The following is a 6,809-nucleotide window of genomic DNA, read 5'->3' as shown; positions in this document are numbered from 1 at the left end:
AAAGTACACAATAACTTATAGAGGTATAAAACACATTACACATACCAAATGCTCGACGAATTCAAAGAAAGGGAAATTTATCGAAAAAAAGATAAAAGAACTCCTCTAGACCTTTGTCTATAACCAAACAATACTAGATTGCAAGGCATATATTCCCTTTCAAAGACTATGTATATATTCAAATACTTTAATTATGAAAATGAAAGAAATCCTAAGACCTTTTTTTAAAAAAATGGAATAACTTAAAGAAGACTCACATTTTTTAATAAGTATGCCTAAATCATTTCACTCACATATTACTAAAAAATTAATACCAGTATATAAAAATAAGACATATATTTTGCTAATTTTTTATTCATTTTCTTTCACACTCCCTTCGTCTCAAGGTAGTTGAGTCATAATATTCCTTTTTCTGCTTGTCCCAAAATAGTTGAGTCATTTCCTTTTTTTGGTAAAAACTGTATTCTCTCTCTTACTTTACAGTCACTTTTCTTTATTACTTTATTTTCTCTTACTTTTTTCCTTCTCCACTTTAACCTTTAACAAATCAATTTCTTAAATCCCGTGCCAAAAAAAATGCCCCTACTACCTTAGAACGGAGGGAGTATATCTTAAATCCGTGCAAATCAAAGTGGGACTATACATGGGAGACGGAGGAAGTTGTTTTTAATGTCGTCCAGAAAATTACTGCTCCCTTCGGTCCCTAATAGAAGTCTCATTTCACTTTTACAGTACTCCATCCGTCCCTCTGTAGTAGAGACGTTTCTTGTCGGCACGGGATTTAAGAAATTGTGTTAAAAGTGAGTTAAGTGAAGAGAGAATAAAGTAGGAAAAGAAAAAGGTAGAGAGAGGAAGAGATAATAAAGTAAGAGATAAGAAAAGTTGGTGCTTTTTGCCAAAATAGGAAATGACTCAGCTACAGTGAGACAACCAAAAAAGGAATACGACTCAGATACAGAAGGACGAAGGGAGTACTATTTTTGGCAAATGGACCTCATATTCTCCTAACTCACTCCATTCACATTCTAATAATTGAATCCCACCATAAACTCTGATGGCCGGCCCAATCAATTTGGGCGCCCTTCCTCCACTTTTAATAATTCCCTGGACTCCACCGCTCGCTATTAATTCCCCTCCCCTTTTCAAACCCTCTTTCCGCCACCGCCGTCACACTCTTCTTCTCCTTCGCCGCCGTCGAAATGGGCGCTATTGATACCTTAGCTAAAGGAGCTATGGACTCATCGAAGAAGAAGCGCAAGAGAAACAGAGACAAAAGCAAAACTCCAAAGCCCCCAAAAAACGAAGAAGAGGTGCAAGTAGACGACTTGAAACACGACGCCGTAAGCGAAATGGATGAGGAAGAAGAAGTGGTCGTGGAGGAGGAGGAGAAGAAAGAGAAGAAAAGGAAGAAGGAAATTAACACAGCTGGAGAAGCCGGAGAAGAGATAGAGAAGGAGGAGAGTGGTTTGAAGAGTGAGATGAAGGTCAATTCGTCAGGGATTATGAGCAGCGAAGCTTTGAAGCGCTACCGATATCAAAGCCCTCTATGGATGCCATTAAAGATATGAAATTTGAGTACATGACTCAGGTAATTAAAGAGTTCCTTTTAGGAATCATTCGTAATGTAATCTAGAATTGCTGATTGTTTGTGCTTTTTTATTTGTGTTGGGTGATAAAGATTCAAGCTAGATCAATTCCGCCGCTATTGGAAGGAAAAGACGTTCTTGGAGCTGCAAGGACAGGTTCTGGAAAAACGCTTGCCTTTTTGGTTCCAGCTGTTGAATTGCTTTTTAACATACGGTTTACCCCTCGAAATGGAACTGGTGTTATTGTCATTTGTCCAACGAGGGAGTTGGCCATACAGGTACCTTTTTCATTTTCATTATTATTGGTAATGCCCCACATAAACCTTAATATTTGCCCCTCTTTGGCTATGCTGAAGATTGAATTGAATGGTTTAGCTACAGTTGATTTCACCTGTTGTTTGTTACTGCGGCCATCTGTTTTATGGATTTACAATCATGTATTTGTAGTCGTCTAAGCTTGGGTAGAGTTATACATCTTATTACTAACTTTTCTAGGGTATTAGTGGTTGGATTTTCCTTCTACTAAGTTTTTGTTTCTTGTTTGCTTTACTTATCTAGGTAACTTGTGCATTCAGATTTTGTGAATCATTTTGTGGTATTGTGAACTCACGGTCTGATGGCATCCCTTAAAAACCTCTTTGTGCACTTCAGACTTCAGTTCACCTAAACCAAATCTTGTCAAGCTCATTGTGCCATTTTTATTAGCTGATTGATGAACTACTGTGGTGGTGGTTCATGATTTGTTCGGATTGGGTGTGCTATACACTCCTCTATATACCCCCTCACTCCAATTTGTAACCTAAGAATTGACACCATTTGGTTGCAGAGAGATCCTTTAAGTTGAATGTTCTTGTTTCAAGACTTAACTTTAGCTAAATGATGCAGACACATGCTGTAGCTAAGGACCTTCTGAAGTATCATTCGCAGACACTGGGATTGGTAATTGGGGGTGCAGCACGAAGAGGGGAAGCAGAGCGTATTGCCAAAGGAGTTAATCTTTTGGTAGCAACCCCTGGTCGGCTTCTTGACCATCTCCAAAATACAAGGGCTTTATGTATAAAAATCTGAAGGTATGACTGCACTCCACTCAATGTTTCCCTGCATCACCCCATGTCCCAGCTTGATTCTTATTGTGCTTTTATTTAAATGGAGTACTTGCTGTAATAAGCATTTCCATTCCAGTGTTATTCTGTATTGAAGAAACTTCTTTTTACATACCTAGAAGGATGCTCCTGATGAGCCTTTTCTATGCTGCATCTTATTTGTTACCAATGAGAAAGTTATGAACATTGCTAATATTCTACTTACTGCATAACATGTTCTAATTACTACCACAGATCACTTTATCTTTGTTGTAAAGTTTTAGTCTATTTTTGTTGTTAGACGACTCTTGCCTTACTTCTATCCTATGCTCATTTTTTGGAATATGCAAATCAGTTTCTTTGTGGTGAAATTTTAAATACAGAGCTTTCCCGAACAATACATCCTTCTGTGTTTAGTCTATTTTTGTTGTCAGACACCTCTTACCTTCTATGCTCATTTTTTGGAATATGCAGTGCCTTGTGATTGATGAAGCTGATAGGATTCTGGAAGCTAATTTTGAAGAAGAAATGAAGCAAATTATTAAAATTTTGCCCAAGGGTACATATCACCAGAGCTAGTTAAGCAATTCTTTCCACACAAGTATTCATTATTGGATATATACTTCTTGTGTGTTTCTCATGGATAAGAATCTGGAAGTCCTTGGTTGACTTATTTGGATCATACTCTGTTTTAATGTCATTGGAAGTATAAATTTTAGGTCTTCAATATCAAATTTCTTGGTGAATAATTGGTTTATTTACTCTGTGGTAACTCATGTCTTACCTCTAATATGCTACCTTATGTAGGAGAGGCAAACAGCTCTTTTCTCAGCTACACAAACAAAGAAGGTACATCTATTCTTTTGCAGGAGAAAGTCTCTCTGTGTTGCTTTTGGGAAAAAAACTAGTAAACTGATAGTAATCCAACATCTAAATTTGAAATGGTAATATTGAATTATCTACTTGTCTGATCTGCCAATGCTTAGGCCTCAAAATTAAATTATCATAGTATGTTTGAATTTTGCTGGAAGTTAAAACAAAAGAGTAGTTTCCAGCTTATGGGATTGTAATGTTTTTATTTGCTATATGATGACAAACTAAAAAGGAGACCTTATACTCATTTCAGGTTGAGGACCTTGTAAGGTTGTCATTTCAGACAAAGCCAGTTTATATTGATGTGGATGATGGAAGGAAGAGGGTGTGGAAGTTGTTCACTTTCTCTTTTTGTTTATATGGTTAAACATTAAACTTCTAAACTAAGTAAAATTAAATGATTAGGTCACCAATGAAGGGCTGCAGCAAGGTTATTGTGTTGTCCTTGTGCCAAGAGATTTAATCTTCTCTATTCCTTCTTGAAGAAAAATCTGACAAAGAAAGTCATGGTTTTCTTCTCATCTTGCAATTCTGTCAAGTTCCATTCAGAACTTCTTAGATACATTCAGATCGATTGTGATGATATACATGGCAAGCAAAAGCAGCAGAAAAGAACTTCTACCTTTTTTGATTTCTGCAAAGCTGAGAAGGGTATTCTTATTGTGTACGGATGTTGCTGCACGTGGGCTTGATATTCCTGCAGTGGTATGTTTTTTTACTGTGATAAGTGATCTTTATTTCTGAGAGATACGCTGCTTGCGGTAATAATCTGTTTACCCTTCTTTCTGTAGGACTGGATTGTGCAAGTATGACCCTCCTGATGAGCCCAAGGTAATGAAAACCAGTTCCTGTCAAATTGACGGTTGTATATCCATAATGTTTTTAGTGTCCTGCCCACCCTTCCTAACACGAGGTGTCAATGCTTTCAGGAATACGTCCATAGAGTTGGTTCGAACAGCTCGTGGGGCAGGTGCGAAAGGGAATGCTTTGCTTTTCTTGATTCCAGAAGAGCTTGGCTTTCTGAAATACCTCAAGGTAGGAGTCCTATGTTATTCCATGGAAATATTGTATGACAATTGATTTGGCCATAATAGAAATAAGCCTACACTCACCAGTGCAATGTTACATTAATCTAGTTCTGTTGCTGGAGTCCTGGGCTTTACATTCCATAATGAATAGCTTCAACCAAATTTCAAATAGGGAGTTGTTTCCTTAGTTAAAGTCCTTTCAGTCGATTAACATATGGAACTGAAGTTTTATGTTCCTCAATCAATCATGGATGTTCTCCGGCAAACTGTGAAGGCTGAAGATCTCTTTTAGTCTATATTCAATGAAAAAATCTCTTTGTTTCATTATATCCATTAATCCAGCTGTTATTGCTTTTATTAGTATTAGAAATGTGGCATGCCATATGATGCAATTTCGTATGCTTATTGTCTTGTTTTTTTATTATTCTCTGAAAATGTGATTACTGGAATTTCAGGCTGCAAAAGTGCCAGTCAAAGAGTATGATTATGATGAGAAGAAAATAGTGAATGCCCAATCTAAATTGGTATGTTCTTGTTCACAAGGCTTTCAATTAGTTGTTTCTTAGTAAGTACACTTCCCTCTGTATCTGGTTATGTTAGAACTTCAACTGTCATTATGCTTGTGATACAGGTAAACATAATCTCTGAAAACTATCATTTGAACAAGTCAGCTAAAGATGCCTACAGATCTTACATTCTCGCGTACAATTCACACTCTATGAAGGACATCTTTAATGTTCACAGGCTTGATCTAGAGGTATTTCATATCCTTCTAACTGAAACATTTGTCATGTGCATACCGAAATAAATGTATTACGGGAATGTGGCTTGTAGAACTAGTTAATTTTCCTTGGTGTAATTCACATCTAAATTATTTGACCACTAAACTTTTAATCAATTTTTTTGTGCATAGGAGAATAAAGTTAGGCCTAGGGATGTCAGTTCAGCCCAAAATTGCCGGGGGTGACCCGATTAGCCCGCTAAATAATAAATACTATAAAGGATTAGGGCTGAAAAATCGTTACACGTTTAAGTATTGGATTACTCGGGCATGCCTATTCGGCCTGGCGAGTTGAGCGGGCTAGCCTGTCAGCTACACTAAAATAAATAAAAATTAGGGACACAGGTTGTACAAGGTGATGCTGGAATGTTTAGGGTTAGGGTTGATAATTTGTAACCCGATTAGCATGCAAACTGAATAGGGCTGGCCCATTGACATCTGTATATGGAGTGCCTTTTTTTTTATCTGTATATATGTATGTCACTATGAGCGCAGTACTGTTGTGCACAAATACCATAAAAACACCTCTATCATATTGGAATTTATGATTTTATTTTCGCATCTTGCTGATTCTGGTCTTGGCAGGCTGTGGCTGCTTCATTTTGTTTCAGTTCACCTCCTAAAGTGAACTTAAACATTGATAGCAATGCCTCTAAGTTCAGGAAGAAATCACATAAAAGTGATGGAAGCCGACATGGGTTCAGCAAGAGCAACCCGTATGGAAGGAAAGGTGAAGATGACACGCGACAGTTTGTCAGATATTAGTCAAGGTTCTGTATCCATACCAACATATACTTGTGTCATCAGCGAAAGGATGAGCTCCGGATATCATTCAGTTTTGCGACGAGTTTGGACTGTAAGCAGTTTGCTATAGTTTGTATGTTGAATCTGTTCTCCCTCACAAAGTACTTCTGTACCCACAATTTTGGAGCTCTAGTTCACGTTTCTTCATATAGTTGTTGCTACAACTGATTTGGATGAGAAACAATTCTTGATTTGTCATTGATTTGTTCTCGTCTTGATCTTCTCATTTATTCGTAGTGTTAACCATGTGTCCTTCCATCATACTGAATGCAGGAAATATTGTAACCTATAGTTGGAATTTTAAAGGTTGGAAGATGAATGTTTAGTTTTATCACTTGAAATATTTTGACTAAAGTTACGGATATAGTATGAGAATATTTTGACTAAAGTTACGGATATAATATTTTGACTCATTGTCATATTATTATCTATTTACGAGTAAGTTATGGTTATTTTAATTGGAGTGGCGTGACTATAACTCATTATCATGATTATTCATATCTTGAGTTCTCATTCATATCTTGAGTTCTCATTTGATCTGATATGTCCTCTAAAGGAGAATAGCCGATCTCCAAAAAAGACAAATTAACCTAATTTATCATTTGGAGGACTTTTTTTAGTACAACATTAAGCGGCTTTCAAAAAGCAATAGAAG

General features: G+C 36.8%; 1 pseudogene; it reads left to right on the top strand.

Moving 5' to 3' along the window:
* Window positions 1–1,139: 1,139 nt before the first annotated feature.
* On the top strand, window positions 1,140–6,485 carry LOC121791658 (annotated as a pseudogene).
* Window positions 6,486–6,809: the final 324 nt, after the last annotated feature.

Source organism: Salvia splendens, unplaced genomic scaffold (assembly GCF_004379255.2).
Source record: "Salvia splendens isolate huo1 unplaced genomic scaffold, SspV2 ctg868, whole genome shotgun sequence".
Classification (NCBI taxonomy): Eukaryota; Viridiplantae; Streptophyta; class Magnoliopsida; order Lamiales; family Lamiaceae; genus Salvia; species Salvia splendens.
This window is presented reverse-complemented; position numbering and strand designations above follow the sequence as displayed.